At 45.8% G+C, this 18,169-nt stretch overlaps 1 long non-coding RNA gene across 2 annotated transcripts; it reads left to right on the forward strand.

Annotated features, from left to right (window-relative positions):
• The first annotated feature begins 159 nt into the window (after positions 1-159).
• LOC147582940 (uncharacterized) lies at positions 160-18,062 on the forward strand. 2 transcript variants are annotated; one of them, XR_015243871.1, is made up of 4 exons: positions 160-372; positions 2,367-2,407; positions 2,504-2,710; positions 18,045-18,062. It is a non-coding gene; the product is annotated as an uncharacterized LOC147582940 (long non-coding RNA). The 2 variants fall into 2 exon arrangements; XR_015243870.1 differs by lacking the exon at positions 18,045-18,062 and having other exon boundaries at positions 2,504-4,111.
• The last annotated feature ends 107 nt before the right edge of the window (positions 18,063-18,169 follow it).

Below are 18,169 nucleotides of genomic sequence, written 5' to 3' on the forward strand. Positions count from 1 at the left end.
ACGGGTCCGTGTGGGCGGAGCCAACAGGGGCGGGACCGGTATTGCTTGTGGGCGGGGCTAAGACGGGTACGGTGTGGGCGGGGTGGGTGGGGCAGGGAGAGGACGGGGCGGGGCTGAAGGGAGGGCGTGGGCGGGGCAGGGTGGCGGGTGAGGGGGCGGGGCCTATGGGAGGACCCTAGGCTCGGGCGTTGGAGTCTCGGGGCCGTTTCCGTCCGGGTGGAAGTGGTGTCCCGGCCCGGCCGCAGGCTCGGCCCCGTTTGCTCGACTTCAGAGGAAATTGCGCCTGGCTTCATTTCACCAGAAGCCTTGAAAAAGACCAGCGGACCTGGCAGGGAGTACCCTTTCCCCCTCGGTCTAGGCCGGACTAAACAGGTTGTCCCCCTAAACGCCAGGGTTTTCTTCCCTGTCTCCGTCGGGCCTCCGCCCAGGGTGACATTTAGGTTGCTTCGCCTGAAACTTATCGGCTGGTTGCCCTGGTGCTTCCCACCCCCCCCCGCCCCCCCCCCCCCCCCCCCCCCGACTCTGGCCCTGCTAACCAGGTTTCCATCGCACTAGCAACCTCAATGGTCGATGGAGAGCCGCTCTCTGCCCAGCAATGTGGTAAATACAAATAAGTTTATGGTCTGGGTTCCGTCCTCATGTCTAGGTGAGAAAATAAGACAAGTGTGCATAAACATTAACGGCAACTTGTGAAATGTTCCGGGAACGTGGGGTTGAGCACAGGCTCTGACAGAGCGTTGAGCGATGGGTAGATGAGCCTTTGATAGGAGAACCCGGAAATGAAACATAGAAGGAGTAAATCTCAGACGGCAGAAAGTTTTCTCGGTTGAGGCCCTTGGCCCTTCCTGTCCGAATCCCAAAACCATCCTTGGACTTGCTCTAGCATTGTGATGGCGTGCGGCTTGAGAGCTTCCAAAGACAAATGTCTTTGGTATATAAAGAGCTCTTACAATTCAATAGGAAAAGGACCAAAATAGAAAACTGGGCAAAGGCTCTGACAGTATGGTTCCCTGAAGAGGAAATACAAGTGGCTCATAAACGTATGACACATTACTTAACCTCGCTCACAATGAGATAAATATAAAACGACACCAAGAAACCACCTTGTGCCTATCAGACTGGAAAATAACGTGATAGCCTGTGATGGCAAGGCTGCGTTGAAATCGGTACCGTTTCGTACCTGCAAGGGCAATGTGGCACAGTCTATCAAAATCGAAACGCATATTCCCTTTTACCCAGTAATTCAACTTGCATCATTCTTGTTGTATTTTATTACCCTACCTCCTTTCTGTTATTCCTAACGCTGACATTTAGTGGCTTCGACTGCAATTTCGTAGGATGAAGAATTCTTCCTAATTTGTGTTTGTATTTTTGTTGCCATGGGTTTCATAGTAACAAGGAATCAAGCAACTTCTGCATAAGTGATTTTACTTTTGCTGGAGTGGGATCAGAAAACCCTCAGACATCCTTAATAGGACAGTGAAATTTCATGTAAACGTTAAAAAAAAAAAGAAAAGAAAACCACTTCATTCTTGATTTTTCTATTTATAAATGAGAATTTGAAGGAAGTGGTTATAAATAGGAATTTTCAGGGAATTTGAATGATGACTCACACTTTCTGTCTGGTAGGTTTTTAATTACTGATCATCTTATTTGGAGACGTGGTCATTTTATTTAGCATCCTAGCTGGATGAGAAAAACATAGAAGGACAAAGAAACCAAGCAGGTGGGGAGGGAGACATAGAAGGACAAAGAAACCAAGCAGGTGGGGAGGGAGATTTTGTTCCCACCTGATTGGAAATACATCATTTCAATCCCCCTGGAAGATGAGAGAAACTGAAAGAAATTTTGAAAATGTAAAATAGGAGAGTTACTCTGACTCCTGTGAAATGTGGAGGCTGGATCTCAGTCACTGCCAGAAGGGGTTTGGTGGCCCGCCCGACTCAGGTAGAATCATTCTGAAAGCATGTAGTCCACAAGTTCTGCATCCCGGTTTCGAATTTCTAGCATGTTCTGCTCCCAAATGTTTAACCCAGGTACCTCTGATCATCCCAAGAGGTGGGTAGGTGATGTTCCAGCTCTGAAAAGATAAAGGAGGAAAGGCAGAGATGATGAATAAAGCCGACCATGGTAGGAATACTATTGAACTAAGTTCACAACAACCTGTGTTTTGTCGTTTAACCTATTATTAACGTCAAAGAGAACTTGACATACAATATTAGTTTTGTGATTTTAAGTCCAAGGATGAATGAAAACTAAAAGCAAACACAGAGACCAGAGAGTAGGTAGTCATTGCTGTAGGCTTATGGTTTGAGAAACTTCCACGGAATGCTAAACTACTTTTTTTTTTTTTTACTTGATTCCAGAAAATCATTACAAATCGATAGGATGCATGGCAGTTAAAAAGGTAAAATCAGACCTCTCCACCATCCTGTTTTCTAAATAAAGCCTATTGTCTAAAACTTTGGGGAAGTTTTAATCCGACGGGTGTGTTTTCTTTCAGCACGTTAAAGATGCCCTTCCATTATCTTCCGGCTTGTTTCTGAAGTCAGCTGACGACCTGGGGTGACGTCTGACGCTTCCATCCGGCGTTTCTAGTTGTTGTGAGTGGAAACGTTGATCTGCCTGCAAGCGGCTCCATCACACCCGAGAGCGGACACTCCGTCTGTTGATGGACTACTGGCGAAGTAAGAAAGAAAGGCAAAACCAGGTATCTTTGTTATTCACCTCAGAGAAAGCCCTCAGAAATACCGTTACGTCTGAAAAGACTGTCCTTGTCATCCCTCTACCTTGCTGCAATTATTTCATATCACCTGTAGTTTCCCAAGGCTTAGGATTCTTGGCATTTTCCTAATAACTGAATTGTGTTAAACTCAGCTGAATCTGTGAGCATTGTGGCCAGGTGCATTTAGCAGAAACTAACTGTCACTTAAGCAAATAGGGTTTTGTTTTTCTCGCTTAGAAGGGGTCTAGGGGCGTCTGGGTGGCTCAGTCGGTTGAGCGTCTGACTTCGGCTCAGGGCACGATCCCGTGGTTCGTGGGTTCGAGCGCCGCGTCGGGCTCTGACCTCAGAGCCTGCAGCCTGCTTTGGGTTCTCTGTCTCCCTCTCTCCCTGCCTCTCCCTCGCTCGTGCTCTGTCTCTCCCTCTCTCAAAAATAAATAAACATTAAAAAAAAAAAAAAAAAAAGGAGTCCAGAGGTCTGTAGTCCAGAGCTGATGGCACTCGAGGAAAAACGTGCCCTCTGATGGAAGACTGCACTCCCCGTGGCACAGTCTTCCAGCTGATAAGACTGATTCCATGCCTCTCCTTCCCAGCTGTAACCGAAGGTCACGAATAGCATCGCGAACTTCTTGTCTGTAACGAAGCAAATTCTACCCTTTCAGGTAGAAGTTGCGCTGTCTCACCTCCCACCCTGCGGGGGACCGGTTTCACCTCTACGTCCCATTCACCTTCACCTTCCTTTATTTCATAGGAGTGTGTGCTGCTTGGCTCCTCTTTTGAGCTGGTTATAACATCTGCCTTGTTCCCTGTTTTGTTGTCGAGTTCAACAAAACCTGGAACACGTGCTCATTTGTATATCTCTGCGTGGGAATCATGATTTTACTTTTGTCCTGAAACTTACCTTTTAACACTTTTTATGCCCTGGAAGAAGATGGCCGCTGCACCCCCAGACACTGTGTCTGTGGTCCAGACAAGGAGAAGGGGGAGCGCAAAGAATGAAAGGCGTGTGTCAGCTAAGTCTGTTTTTACTAGAAAAACAATAGCTTTTCCAGAAGCCCCACCCCTTCCATTTCTGACTGGACTGGAAACAAATGTCACTAGAAAGTCACTAGACTTGGAGCGCCTGGGTGGCTCTGCCCGTTAACCGGCCGACTTTGGCTCAGGTTGTGATCTCACGGTTTGTGGGATCGAGCCCCGCATCGGGCTCTGTGCTGACAGCTCAGAGCCTGGGGCCTGCTTCAAATTCTGTGTCTCCCTCTTTTTCTGCCCTTCCCCAACCCCAAAATAAAATAAACATGGAAACTTTTTAAAAACAGAAAGTCGGGGCGCCTGGGTGGCTCAGTCGGTTGAGTGTCCAACTTCAGCTCAGGTCATGATCTCGCGGTTTGTGAGTTCGAGTCACGCGTCGGGCTCTGTGCTAGCAGCTCAGAGCCTGGAGCCTGCCTCAGATTCTGTGTCTCCCCCCCCCCCCCCCCCCGGCCCACCCCTGCTTGTGCTCTGTCTCCCTCTGTCTTTCCAAAAATGAATAAACGTGTTGAAAAAAAAAAATTTAAAAAAAAAAAAAAAAGGGGCGCCTGGGTGGCGCAGTCGGTTAAGCGTCCGACTTCAGCCAGGTCACGATCTCACGGTCCGTGAGTTCGAGCCCCGTGTCAGGCTCTGGGCTGATGGCTCAGAGCCTGGAGCCTGTTTACGATTCTGTGTCTCCCTCTCTCTCTGCCCCTCCCCCGTTCATGCTCTGTCTCTCTCTGTCCCAAAAATAAAAAATAAAAAACGTTGAAAAAAAAAAATTTAAAAAAAAAAAAAAAAACAAAAAAAAACTAGCCACTACTTGCAAGGCATGTTGGGGAATCATTCCTCACCCCTCAAAAAAAAATTGGTCATCAGGAAGAAGAGGAGAGTGGACGTTGAGTAGACAGCAGCATCTGGCTCAGTGACTCATTTAGGCAAAGCTTTAGGTTGGTGATACCTACCTTTTGCTGTTCCCTACTCACCCCTTTTTTGCCCTCCTACCTCCACCGCTCCACCCATGCCCACCTCCTGACAAGCACGAATTACGAATCTGCTCCAGCCTAAGTGATTCATCCTAATGCGTCAGATACTTAGTGTGCTACCCCCAAAGGAGGGATTGGATAGCCGCCATAGAGGTTAATAGTGAAGAGATGTTAGTAATGGAATTGCTGTCATCAGGAATCATCTTGCAAGGGAGCCTGTGGGGGGAGCCGGAAGAGAGGAGCCCTTCTCCTTCTTCTCTGTTCCACTTGCCGACGCCTATATTACCTGCACAAAAGGCCAAGCCTGGGGGCAGCCAGTCCCGGGAGAAGAGAAGATTGGCTGAACAGTTTAGGAGTACCACTTAACAAGTTTTTCTTATTTTTCTCTTATTAGAAAATTTTAGATCATAAAGTGAGGGAAGAATAAATATAAATCTCCTGATGTTTCATTACCTACACTATAACCATTGTTGACATTTCAGTGTAAATATTTCCAGTATCTTTTTCTTTTTTCTTAACTTTTTTCAATGTTTATTTATTTTTGTAACTTTTTTTAATGTTTTATTGATTTTTGAGAGAGAGAGAGAGAGACAAAGTACGAGTGGGGGAGGGACAGAGAGAGAGAGAGGGAGACACAGAATCCCAAGCAGGCTCCAGGCTCCAAGCCCTCAGCACAGAGCCCGACGTGGGGTCCAAACTCGTGAACTGCGAGATCATGACCTGAGTCCAAGTCAGAGGCTTAACAGACTGAGCCACCCAGGCGCCCCAGTATCTCTTTCTTAATAAGAGCCTTTCCTCAATATATTAAAAACCCACGTATGCAATTTTTAACCGTACTTTTAAAAATTAATATGGCTCGGGGTGCCTGCCTGGGTGGCTCAGTCGGTTAAGCATCCAACTTAGGCTCAGGTCATGATCTCGCGGTTTGTGAGTTCGAGCCCCGCGTCAGGCTCTGTGCTGACGGCTCAGAGCCTGGAGCCTGTTTCAGATTCTGTGTCTCCCTCTCTCGCTGACCCTCCCCGTTCACACTCTGTTTCTCTCTGTCTCAAAAACAAATAAACATTAAAAAAAATTAAAAATTAATATAGTTTAAGAGTTTTCATTATTATTTCATACCTTCATAAATATAATTTCAACAGCTACCTAATATCTCAGCAAGTAGAAATACAACCGATCAGCCCATCATCTCCTATTGTGGGTCATTTGCGTGTGTGTTAGGATACAGGCTTGCCAGCTGGAACAGACTCCAGAGAAATTGAAATTTTGTTTGCTTGTCTAACAGCCCAGAGCTGATACGGTGGCTCCGTGGCTCAGCGACGCAGGCTCTTTCCATCTCGTTGCTTTGCCATCTGCAGGAACCTGCCCACCTCTGCGGAGCACCTGGTCGCTCATGACTACGTCCACATTCTAGGCAGAGAGAAGGGAAAAGGTGAAGGGGGCTGCCATCGGAAGTCACATGCTTCCCGCCTGACATCCCCATCGGCCCCATGCGTGGTCACATGGTTGCACCTGCGCAAAGGAGGCTGGGAAATGTAGAGCTCCATCTGGATAGCCATGCACCATGTACGTCAGGGAAGGATTCCATTACAATGAGAGAGAAAGGAAAAAAAAAGATATTGACTCGGGAAGACTAGCCACAAGGTTGTTTCTAATTATTCGTTATTTATAATGGTGAAGGTCATCTCTGATGTCAATCCTTTCCTATATTTAGGGTGTTCTGTTGTGGTTGTTAGTAGTTGTTTTCTTTTCTTTTGTTCAGTGATATTCCTGTAGAGTACTCCATAAAAGGTACAAATTCTAGACTTCCTATACTTACTGGTAAATTTATGGCTTTACCTTTTCAACAGAATTAGATATTATGGTTTTTGCAATTTGCCCTTTTTCAAGGGAAAATGAAAGAAGAACAGGGGAAAGAGGAGGGGAGATGAGGAGGTGGGGAAAGGAGGCATCTTATAGTTCTTATGATGTTCATTATGCTTCATACCAGGGGAGTGAACGCCTTCCCATGCTTGCTTCCTGGTTATTTACATATTTTTGCTTATAAAACGGTTTGTTTATGTCTGAGTTAGACCTGTTGGGGTCAAGGATCAGACGCACACAGGAATCTCAAAATATGAGGATTTATTGTCATGGTTCATATGGGAATAAGAACAACGGAAACTTCAGCCTCTCCCTGGTCTCTGGATGACACTGATGGAATTTGAAGTGGAGTTTGTGAGCAAACGCTTAAGAAAGAATTCTAGAGACTCTTTTGGTTTTTGTTCGCTTGTTTTGTTTTTTGTTTTTTGTTTTTTGTTTTTTATTTTGGTGCAAAAAGCTGATTTTATTAAAGCACAGGGACAGGACCCATGGGCAGAAAAAGCAGCTGCGGGTGTGGGAAAGACTTACTGTATATTTTGAGTTTGTGGAGGGAGGGGAGTTATAGATAACATAGGTCTCCAAAGAATTTCTGGATGCTGAAAGCAAGGTGTCAAAGGACCCTGAATATTTAGCTACTGTCAAAATAAGGTTGCTTTTAATTTTTAAGGAAGTGTAAATATTAAGGCATTAAGGCAGCCATAAACTTCTTGGGGAGTGTCACACGCTACAAGTCTCTGGCGTCTATTAGCGGGCTGCAGGCTATAAGGGAATTTAATTTAAACCACATATTTCTTGCCTTGTTTCCCTCATCATCACCACTGGTCTCCTGGTGACACCACCAGACCTCATAGAAGCTGGACTGGAGGGATGTGCAGTGGCCCCAAGTGCTGATGGCTTTACTGCCCCTTTAGCGACAGAGTCTATTCCTGCTTTTCCAGGTTGTTCTGCCAGAGAACCGCTTCAGCCTTGTGGGGAAGAGCCACCCTTCCCCAGAACTGGTGGGTGCAAGCCTGGCCTAATAGGCACTGTTACCAGGGAGACCCGAAGCGCTAGACAGGCTTAGCCCAATGTCTCTGGGTCCACGAAAGCACATCCACAAAAATGCCTTTAAGTTTTGTTACATCGCAAGTCTCACGATTGAGAGGGACCGTTCGGATTGTTTGTAATCGTACTATTGCCTGGGTCAAAAGCTAAGTTGAAAAGAAAAGAGGACAGGGGCTTCTTCCAGTGGCAGAGTCTGGAAAAGATGGGCAGAAATGGCACCTGGCAAGGGGAAGGAAAGGAAGGAAGAGTAGGTCCTCAGCCTTGGACGTCAGGGGGCCATAGGGGAAAACATATTTGGTGCCCGCCACATCTTTGCGTCCTTCAGTGACACTTCTATCCATGTCTCCAATCTTTCTGGCAAGGAAATGGAAATGAGGCCCCTCTGTATGCTGCCATGTTGGCTGCCCAGGATGTGGCCACAGCGGGATACAGGACCAAGACCTTGGACATGGGGCTAGAGGTGAGTCGTGGTCCGCTCAGGAATGAAGATCGGGCGGATTGAGGACGTCACCCACATCCCCTCTGATAGTACCTGCAGGCAGGGAGGTTGCCATTGTCTCTGTCCGTGAACAGGACTCCTCAAATTACTGTTTTCTGTTAATAAATTTACGTTGCGGAAGATAAAAAAAAATAAAATAAAATAAGCAAAGGGAACAGGGCCTAACTTGGACTCTCTGCCATATTTCGCAGTGTCTCTTGAGCTGCAAATGGAATAGTATAGATGCATCCCATTCCCTTCTTTTAGCCAGAATAATTTTTAAATAATGGTAAACTGGGGCGCCTGGGTGGCTCAGTCGGTTGGGCATCCGGCTTCGGCTCAGGGCATGATCTCACGGTTCGTGAGTTCGAGCCCCGTGTCGGGCTCTGTGCTGACGGCTCAGAGCCTGGAGCTTGCTTCGGATTCTGTGCCTCCCTCTCTCTCTGCCCCTCCCCCACTCGTGCTCTGTCTCTCTCTCTCTCTCTCAAAAATCAATAAACATTAAAGAAAGAAAGAAAGAAAGAAAGAAAGAAAGAAAGAAAGAAAGAAAGAAAAGAAACAACAGAGTAGTGGGAAGCCTGGCTGGCTCAATCGGTTGAGCATCCCACTCTTGGTTTCAGCTCAGGTCATGATCCCAGGGGCATGAGATCAAGCCCCACATTGGGCTCTGCCACTGAGTGTGAAACCTGCTTGGGATTCTCTCTCTCCCCAGCTTGTGCACTCTCTCTGCCTCTAAAAGAAAAAAATAATTTAAAAAAAAGAAAGAAAGAACAGAGTAGATTTGCACATATGTAGGACAGGGGAGGTTTAAAATTGAAAGAAGCAAGTGGCAGAACAGTATGTCTATGATAGCACTATTAAAAATACTGTGTATGTGTATCTATGCATTTACATACGTATATTTATCTATAAGACCATTGAGAACAGTCTAGAAGGGTATTCACCAAGAAGGATTGAGAAGGGAGTGAATAGGGACTTTCACTTTTACTCTTTATACTTCAAAACATTTCATTTTGACAAGTATGTGTTAGTTTTCTTTTAAAAATTTTAAAGTGAAAATATAGGAAAATAGTTTATCAGAAATGATAACAGGTTCGTTTTGCATTTGGTTCTATACTGTTTTATTTGCCACTCTTAATGTGTGGAATTCTTGTCTCCCCAAGTAAATGATCAGCTCTTTGAGTGAAGACAGACTATGATGAGGTTTGGGGTGATGAATGTTCAGAGCTGACGGCCAAGAAAATTCTAGAAGACGTCTTTGGTGCAAAAAGGTACTTTTATTAGAGCACGGGGACAGGACCCGTGGGCAGAAAGAGCTGCACTGGGCTTGTGAAGAGAGGTTATATACTATGGGGTTAGGGGAGGTAAAGTGAAGAGGAAGTTTCTTTTTAAAATCGATTTTTTAATGTTTATTTATTTTTAAGAGAGAGAGAGGCAGAGCGCAAGTGGAGGAGGGACAGAGAAGGAGACACATGAGACACAATCTGAAAGGCTCTAGGCTCCAAGCTATCAATACAGAGCCCAATGTGGTGCTCAAACTCACGAACCATGAGATCATGGCCTGAGCCTAAATCAGAGGCTTAACCGACTGAGCCACCCAGGCGCCCCTAAGAGGAAGTTTCTTAACATGGTTTCCATTTGCTATTAAAGACTCACAGATTACTGGAGGCTTAGCTGTTGTCAAGCTAAGGTTGTTTTTCCCTCTAGCAATGCATTAACATTGAGACAGTGGGGAGTTCCTGGACATGAGGCTATTGATAAGATTGCCTTTTTCTTGTAATTTACTAAGACATTTGTAAACTGGTAAAGACTCGGGTCCTGCAGGCCTGTGATCTCTGTCGGTTAACCGTTTGTTTTTTTTCCTTTCCTTGGTTCTTGGGCAGCCAGGAGGGCCTGAGGAATATCACACAGATCCCAAGAGGCAGGAGGGGGTTGTGCGAGCTTGCGCTTAGCCCTCAGCTTGCCTTACGGTCCCTCATCAGACTGGATCTTAAATTTCTATTTCTGTCGCCAGTGCCTAGCACAGTGGTAAACACAGCAGATGCTTAGTAAACAGTCTTAATATATAATAATTCCCTAGGAACATTTATTTCAAATCTCTATTCTCTGATTGCTCCACAAGTATCAGGATGAATCTATTTCTGGCGCACGGCGTGAGCAAAGAAATACCTTGTCTCATGCCCTTCCCCTTACGTGAAGACAGGGGCAGACCAGAAGGAACCAACTCTCCCGGAGAGGACCTGACCAAGAGGGACTTCCCATTGGTCCAGAGAAACTGCAATTTGTGAGATAATCATGGTGAGGGAGGCCCACAAGACAGGGAGAGGATACTGGAAGAGAACAGGCTGTGACGTTCAAGAGGACAGAAATGGACATCCCAGGGAGCCCTGAATGACAGCCACAGAAGTCTAGACTTCTTATTCTAGGAGATAAGAAAGTTTGTTTTGTTCTGTTGGCAAAGGAGAGGTAGGATACAAGAAGCATAAGTAGGACCAGTCTGATCACCATGTGCAGGAAGGACTAGAGGGGTCTGGACGTCATTGCCATGGTTCAGGTAGAAAGAGATACACACCTGGCTCAAGGCAGTTAAGGGTGAGAAAAAAATGGATGCAAACACTAACGTAATTTATGGAGATTGAGGACTACCTAGACGAGGGATGAAGGAGCAAGTCAAGTTTTATTTCAGCCACTTGAAAATTTTGTCCTAGTGTGCTTTCACGGTAGGCAATGGAACCGAATTCATGTGCGCAGGGGACATTGCTCAGAGGCTTTCGTCCAGGCTTTAATCAGTGCCTCCACACTGTCACTCTCATGCCAGTGTTAGCTGCAGAGCCCAAAATCCATTCCAAGCAGTGGAAATAGGAGTGTATTTGGTTAGCAATGTGACTTATTCCAGCAGATTGGAAAATACAAACGACCTCATTCACCTCATTAAGAGGGGCATTTCCAATAACAATTGACTTTTTAGGGGCGCCTAGGTGGCTCAGTCTGTTAAGTGTTTGACATTGGCTCAGGTCATGATCTCGTGGCTGGTGGGTTCGAGCCCCACATCAGGCTCTGTGCTGATGGCTCATAGCCTGGAGCCTGCTTCAGATTCTGTGTCTCCCTCTCTGTCTCTGCCCCTCCCTCGCTTGCACTCTGTCTCTCTCTCTCTCTCAAAAATAAACATTTAAAAAAATTACTTTTTCTGTTTAACAATTATTTATCAAGTTGGCAACATATTTATGTTGATTTAATGAAATACACATTTACTCATGATAACAATGATAACTCTAACCAGAAGAAACTCCTCAGTACTTAGAGACTCATGATCATAGGATATAAAAATTTAAAAATATTTTTATTTATATCTTTGTTGCTGAGAAGTATGATAGGGACAATCTATAAAAAAAGACTCCCCAAATAACATATACTCTCTTAGGATAAATTAGATGAGGGAATTTCTTCATGATTGGAAAAATTAAGGAAAAAAATTAGATGAGGGAGGTGATGGAAAGACAAGTTTAAAAGGAATAGTTAAAAAAGAACTTTATGTATTTAACATTTTTTTAAAAATATTTATTTATTTTTGAGAGACAGAATGGGGGAGGGGCAGAGAGAGGGGAAAACACAGAATCTGAAGCAGGCTCCAGGCACTGAGCTTTCAGCACAGAGACCGATGCGGGGCTCGAACTCATGAACCTCAAGATCATGACCTGAGCCGAAGTCAGATGCTTCACGAACTGACCCACCCAGGTGCCCCAGACTTTATGTATTTTTTAAATCGTGGATATCAAATTGCTGATATTTACATATCACTGAATATGTAGCCAAGAGTTTTAAAAAGTAGGTATAACTACGCTAGACAGGCAGTTGCATTTCTTGCAGCCACTTAAACTTGTGAGGAAATATTTTAGGTGGGAAATCAGAATTTCTGAGGGATAACTTTGAAGACAGCACCTGACCAAACTTCAGAATCATCCTGAGTTTAGGGCCCCCTCTCGTGGTGAGATTCAGATTTGTGTTGGCTCGCAGCTCAAGAGAAGTATCTAGCAAGAGCTGAAAGTGCCAGGTTCTACAAGCCAAACCCTTCCCGGGGTGTTTTCCGGAATCATCGCTACAAAACTTGAGCCGGGTAGGATTAGTACACCTGTTCATGTTGGGCCATTGTGTCCTATCTCCACCTTGGCTCCCCTCCCCACCAAAGCAGGAAGAGATTTCATTCCCCTACCCAAGCCCAGAATAAATTGGGAGAGAAAAAGCAGGGCAGAATGGTATCCCACACATCTCACCAAGCAGGATCCTTGATGATGGTCCGTTAATCTGCTACGTGTTTATTGAGTACCTGCTATGTGTAAGCATGATTCTCCATGATCTACTGGGAGGCGGCCATCCACTAGTAGAATCCGCCCTCTACTTCTCTCCTTCGTTTAGTTTTATGTATTAATTTTTTAAATGTTTATTTATTTTGGGAGAGAGAGAGATAGCACAAGTGGGGGAGGGGCAGAGAGAGAGGGGGGGTCAGAGGATCCAAGCAGGCTCTGTGCTAACAGCCAAGAGCCCAATGTGGGACTCAAACTCATGACCTTTGAGATCATGACCTGAGCCAAAGTTGGATGCTTAACCCATGGAGCCACCCAGGTGCCCTACTTCTCTCTTTTAAAAAATTTAAAGAAGGGGGCACCTGGGCGGCTCCGTGGGTCAAGCATCCAACTTCAGCTCAGGTCATGATCTCGAGGCTCGGGAGTTCAAGCCCCGTGTCAGACTCTGTGCTGACATCTCAGAGCCCGGAGCCTGCTTCAAATTCTGTGTCTCCCTCTCTATCTGCCCCGCCCCTGCTCATGCTCTGTCTGCCTATCTGTCTCTCTCTCTCAAAATAAACATTAAAAATTTTTCACTTAAAATGTACTCCATTGAATTATTGTTATTAAGCACCAACCGTAACAACCAACCACAGGATTTTCCCAAAAAGTATTCAGAGGACCCACAAACATTTAAAAAGATGTTCAACCCACCCAGTAACTAGAGAAACACAAATTAACCATGTTAAGAAATGATTGGCTTGCTGTTAGACTGGCATTTGTTTGATAATATCTAAGCTGAGAAGAGTGGGGACATCTGAGAAATACACATCTCTTCATACTCTGTTCATGAAACCGTAAGTCCGAACAACAATTTGAGAGAAAGTGAAGAATATTAAGGTTTTTTTTTTCTCTAAGTTTCTGCTTCTTCACCCATTAATTCCCCCTTTTAAGAACTATCGCTAGGGGGCGCCTGGGTGGCTCAGGTGGTTAAGTGTTCGATTTGGCTCAGGTCATGATCTCACCGCTGGTGAATTCGAGCCCCGCATCCGGCTCTGTGCTGACAGCTTGGAGCCTGGAGCCTCCTTCGGATTCTGTGTCTCCCTTTCTCTCTGCACCTCCCGAGCTCGTGTTCTGTCTCTGTCTCTTTCTCTCAAAAATAAATAAAAATGTTAAACAAAATTGGAAAAAAAAAAAAAAAAAAAACTATCACTAAGACCCAGGCCCCAGCCCGCTACTGAAATTGTCAGGAATTTTGGAAGATTTTGATTACATGTCCCTAACCGCTCCCATTTTTATGTTTTATTTTGTGTAAGATTTTATTTTTAAGTAATCTCTACCCCCCAAAAGTGGGGCTCGAACTCAATCCTGAGATCAAGAGTTACATGCTCCGTTGACTGAGACAAATAAGTGCCCCCCTAAACAATAGACTCTCGGGGTTCTGTTCCCGACACACTTACCTGTGCCAAGAATCGGGAGAAGGACAGATGCCTGACTCAGCCACTAGGGCCTGTGGGGTTTTTAGCTCCACTTGTCTCTCCATCTCTGCCCTCCTACCCCATGTCTCTCTCACACACACACACACACACACACACACACACACACACACACACACCATGAAGGATAGAAAGAACACTGAAATTGAAGATGATACCGTGTGGCCTTGCCCTCAGGGTCTCAAGGATGTGCCCTATTACGAGCCTCATTTCCCCACCCTGTACCCAGGGGTTAGACTGGATGACCTCTCTGAGTTCCCTCAACTTTAATCCTAGCCCTGTCCTCAAGAAGCTTATAATCTAATAAAGGAGGCAAGAGGACTCTCTTACTTCATGCAACTGACATTTATTGAATGCTGCTACAAGTTCAAGTTCACATATATAAATAAAATGACCCCTTCCCTCTAGGAGTTTACAATCCAAAGTAGGAAGTGACCATTGCTGTGAAGGAGATCGAGAATTCTCTGCACATCCCAGGAAAAGGAGACACATTTGTGTGAAGCTAGAAAGAAATTTTAGTTAAATAAAAATAGACAGTGGCGTGGGCTAGGTACCCAATGAACGTACAGATAAAAAAGTGCCTTTGACATAATAAGAAATATATATTTGGTCTCTGCCCCACTTCCTGGTAGGCACCTTCCAAAACCTTGGAATCTCTGAAGTGACAAGTGCCTTTTTGTATGTGAAGGAGATGGCTGGGGCTGGGGGGGGTTCCAGGATGAACCTCGGGATGGAGTCTGGTTGCCAAGGGAACCAGCCTCCTGATTAGAGGGTTGGCCCTTCAGCCACACATAACACACACACACACCCCACACCCTCCAAGAGGGAGGGGAGAGGGGCTGGAAGTTGAGTTAATCACTAATGGCCAATGCTTTCATCAGTGGAGCCTATGACATGAGCCCTCCATTAACAACAACAACAACAACAACCCAATTGAAGGGGTTCATAGAGCCTCTGAGTTACTGAGCATGTGGAGGTGCTGGGGAGTTAGTTTCTTTAGTTGTCTGGAGAGGGCGTGGAAGCCCAGTTCCCTTCCCTGTAGCCCCGCCCATCTCTTCAATCTGGCTGTTCTGAGTTTTTTAATAAACTGGCAATCTAGTAAGTACACTCTTTTCCTGACTTCTCTCACTCATCCTACCAAGTTATCCAACCTGAGGAAAGGGTGGTAGGAACCTCTGATTTAAAGCCAGTCAGTCTCAAACAGGCGGCAACCTGGAGTGGGGCTGGTGCGTGCAGTAGGGTGGGCGCAGTCCCGTGGGACGGAGCCCTTCACCCGTGGGAGGTGATGCTCCATCCAGGGAGATAGGGTCCGCGTTGGACTGAACTGTAGGACACCCACTTGGTGTGGCAGAGAACTGGAGAATTGCTTGGTGTGGACAACCCACACCTCTGGTTTCAGAAGTGTTGCATGTAGAGTATAGAAAACCCAGCATTTCCCCCCTTTAGCGCCACAGCAATTTGCCGAGAGGCCAAGTTATCAGTTTAGTTAAAGTACTCAAAGGAAGCTGAGATCTGACATGGGTCTTGATGAGCAACGCTTATAAAAACAGCTTGGAAGTTTTTCCCATGGGCAAGGGCAGATCCAGTCTGGGGGGCCCTGAAACTAATGTAACTTGGGAAGGCCCTTTATGGAAAAAAAAAAAAAAAAAAGACAATTATTACAAATACGATATTAGGAATGAAAGTACTTACTCAGAATGAAAAAAAAAAAATGTTACAAATTTTTAATTTTTTTTTTTACATTTTATTTATTTTTGAGAGAGAGAGACAGAACACAAGTAGGGGAGAGGCAGTGAGAGAGGGAGCCTGAAGCAGGCTCCAGGCTCCGAGCTGTCCGCACAGAGCCCGACGCGGGGCTCGAACCCACAAACCGTGGGATCATGACCTGAGCCGAAGTCGGACGCTCAACCCACGGAGCCACGCAGGGCCCCCTAACATTACAAATTTTTAAAAGTTGAAAGATACCACAAGACATCATAAAATCCAGAAAACGAAAACCTCTTTATCAACCATCTACACCTCTCTAAGATTTTTTTCTTAACAGTTTTTGGCTAGAAGTCCTTTGGCTAACTCTTCAAATGAAGACACTCTTACCAGAGAAATTGGATTGCATTTCAGCTCCTGACACCCCTTCGCGGTCCGCTTTCTGATAATTAGGGGGCCGGGGGGGGGGGGGGGGGTCCTGGAAATATTTTGTTCGCCAACTGTTGGGTGTTAACCTTTGTCAGGAGAGGGCGCTAGAGGGCCGCTGGAGGAGAAGGGTTTCTCTCCTGGTTCCCGTAGCACGTGAGGCTCCTCCCGCGACTAGCAGCTTCCGAAGTGTCTGGGTGTCTGCGTTCCAACAGCCTATGTGCTGTGTGCAGCACCCAGCTCTAAAATTTCCCCGCCGCCAGGAGCTTCCCTTGGCGTCCCCGGGGGGGGCCAGCTTCGCCTGGTGGCGGGGGTGGGGGTTGTAGCCCGTGATCAGCGTCCCCTGGCGTCCTCTCCTGTGGCTTTGGGGCGAGTTCTGAGATAGGACGCCTCCCTGTGGAGGGTCCTCTGGCCCCCCGGGCAGCGGATCTCCAGCAAGTGCGGCCAACCTGGCGCCTCAGTGACTTCTCTGCCGGGCAGCGAGCCACGCTGTCTCCAATCGAGGCCTGGATCTCAGCCCTGCAGAGGGACGTCTTCGTGGGTGCTTCGTCTCACCCTGGGTGATGGACACTCGCTGGGTGTCCCCAGCCTGCGTTCTTCAAGAACCCTCTTTACTTCTTCTTTTTTTAAAATATTTATTTATTTTTGAGAGAGAGAGAGCGAGAGAGAGAGAGAGATCCAAAGCAGGCCCCAGGCTCCAAGCTGTCGTCGGCACAGAGCCCAATATGGGACTGGAACTCAGGAACCAGGAGATCATGACCCGAGCTGCAGTCAGACGCTTAACTGACTGAGCCACCCAGGCGCCCCAAGAACCCTCTTTACTTCTTTCTAGCCAATCCCTTATTACTCCAACCCCATGTTAAAATTAATTCTTTATGTTAAACTTCCCTTGTGCAAGTTGCTGTGCGGTTTCTGTCTCCTGATTGGACCCTTAGCAATACAACTTTGCAGTGCATTGCTGATAGTAATTATTATAAATTTTAAGGATTTTTTTTTCCACATTCGAGGAAATCTCTATCAAGTTTCACATATGAGTTTTAAGGTTTCAGTGCATTTCAAGTTATTTTTTGCTCAGGGACTAATCTGTTTTGTTGTTGTTGTTATTTTTTAATGCTTATTTATTTAATTTGAGAGAGAGAGAGAGAGAGAAAGAGAGAGAGAATACGGCCACAAGTAGGGAGAGGAGTAGAGAGACGGAGAGAAAGAATCCCAAGCAGGTTCCTTGCTGTCAGCCAGGAGGTGCTCAGGGATTAATCTTAGAATTAAAATTTTGAATTGGGGCACCTGGGGGGTTCAGTCGGTCGGGTGTCCGACTCTTGATCTTGGCTTAGGTCATGATCTCATGGTTTGTGAGTTTGAGTCCCACTTCGGGGCTCTGTCAGTGCAGAGCCTATGTGGGATTGTGTCTCTCCCTCCCTCTGCCCCTCCCCTCCTCTCTCTCTCTCTCTCAAAAATAATAAACAAACAAACAAATTAGGGGCCCCTGGGTGGCTCAGTCGGTTGAGCGTCCGACTTCGGCCCAGGTCATGATCTCACGGTTTGTGGGTTCGAGCCCCGCGACGGACTCTGTGCTGACAGCTCAGAGCCTGGAGCCTGTTTCCGATTCTGTGTCTCCCTCTCTCCCTGTTCCTCCCCTGCTCATTCCCTGTCTCTCAGAAATAAATAAACGTTAAAAACAAAATAAAATAAAAAATAAACTAAAAAAAAAAAAAACCTTTGAATTAATGACATTTATTAATCAGGGCGTCATGGACAGCCTCCTTGAAGTGGTGCTGTTTGAGTTTTATCTTTGTCAATGTCAGCATTTCTTGTCAAATTAGCAAAGAAGTTACATCCTTTTTCCAGTGTGTGTGTTCATGTGATTCATTAACTGGATTATCAAACAATCCCCAAACCTATTCATAGCTTCTATTCAAAATTTGTCCCTTCGCCTGGGTCCATTATTGCTTTGTATGTGATCTGAAAGTGTTTTGTTACAATCTGCTTCTCAATGTCAGAATAATTTACATAGACTTTATCTCATTTTTATCGCTTTTGTTTCAGGTTCCACCGATTTTAAGTTGAATTTAAATTTTTTTTTTTCAACGTTTATTTATTTTTGGGACAGAGACAGAGCATGAACGGGGGAGGGGCAGAGAGAGAGGGAGACACAGAATCAGAAGCAGGCT

This window comes from Puma concolor, chromosome A2 (assembly GCF_028749965.1).
Source record: "Puma concolor isolate L17-30 chromosome A2, mPumCon1.1.hap2, whole genome shotgun sequence".
Classification (NCBI taxonomy): Eukaryota; Metazoa; Chordata; class Mammalia; order Carnivora; family Felidae; genus Puma; species Puma concolor.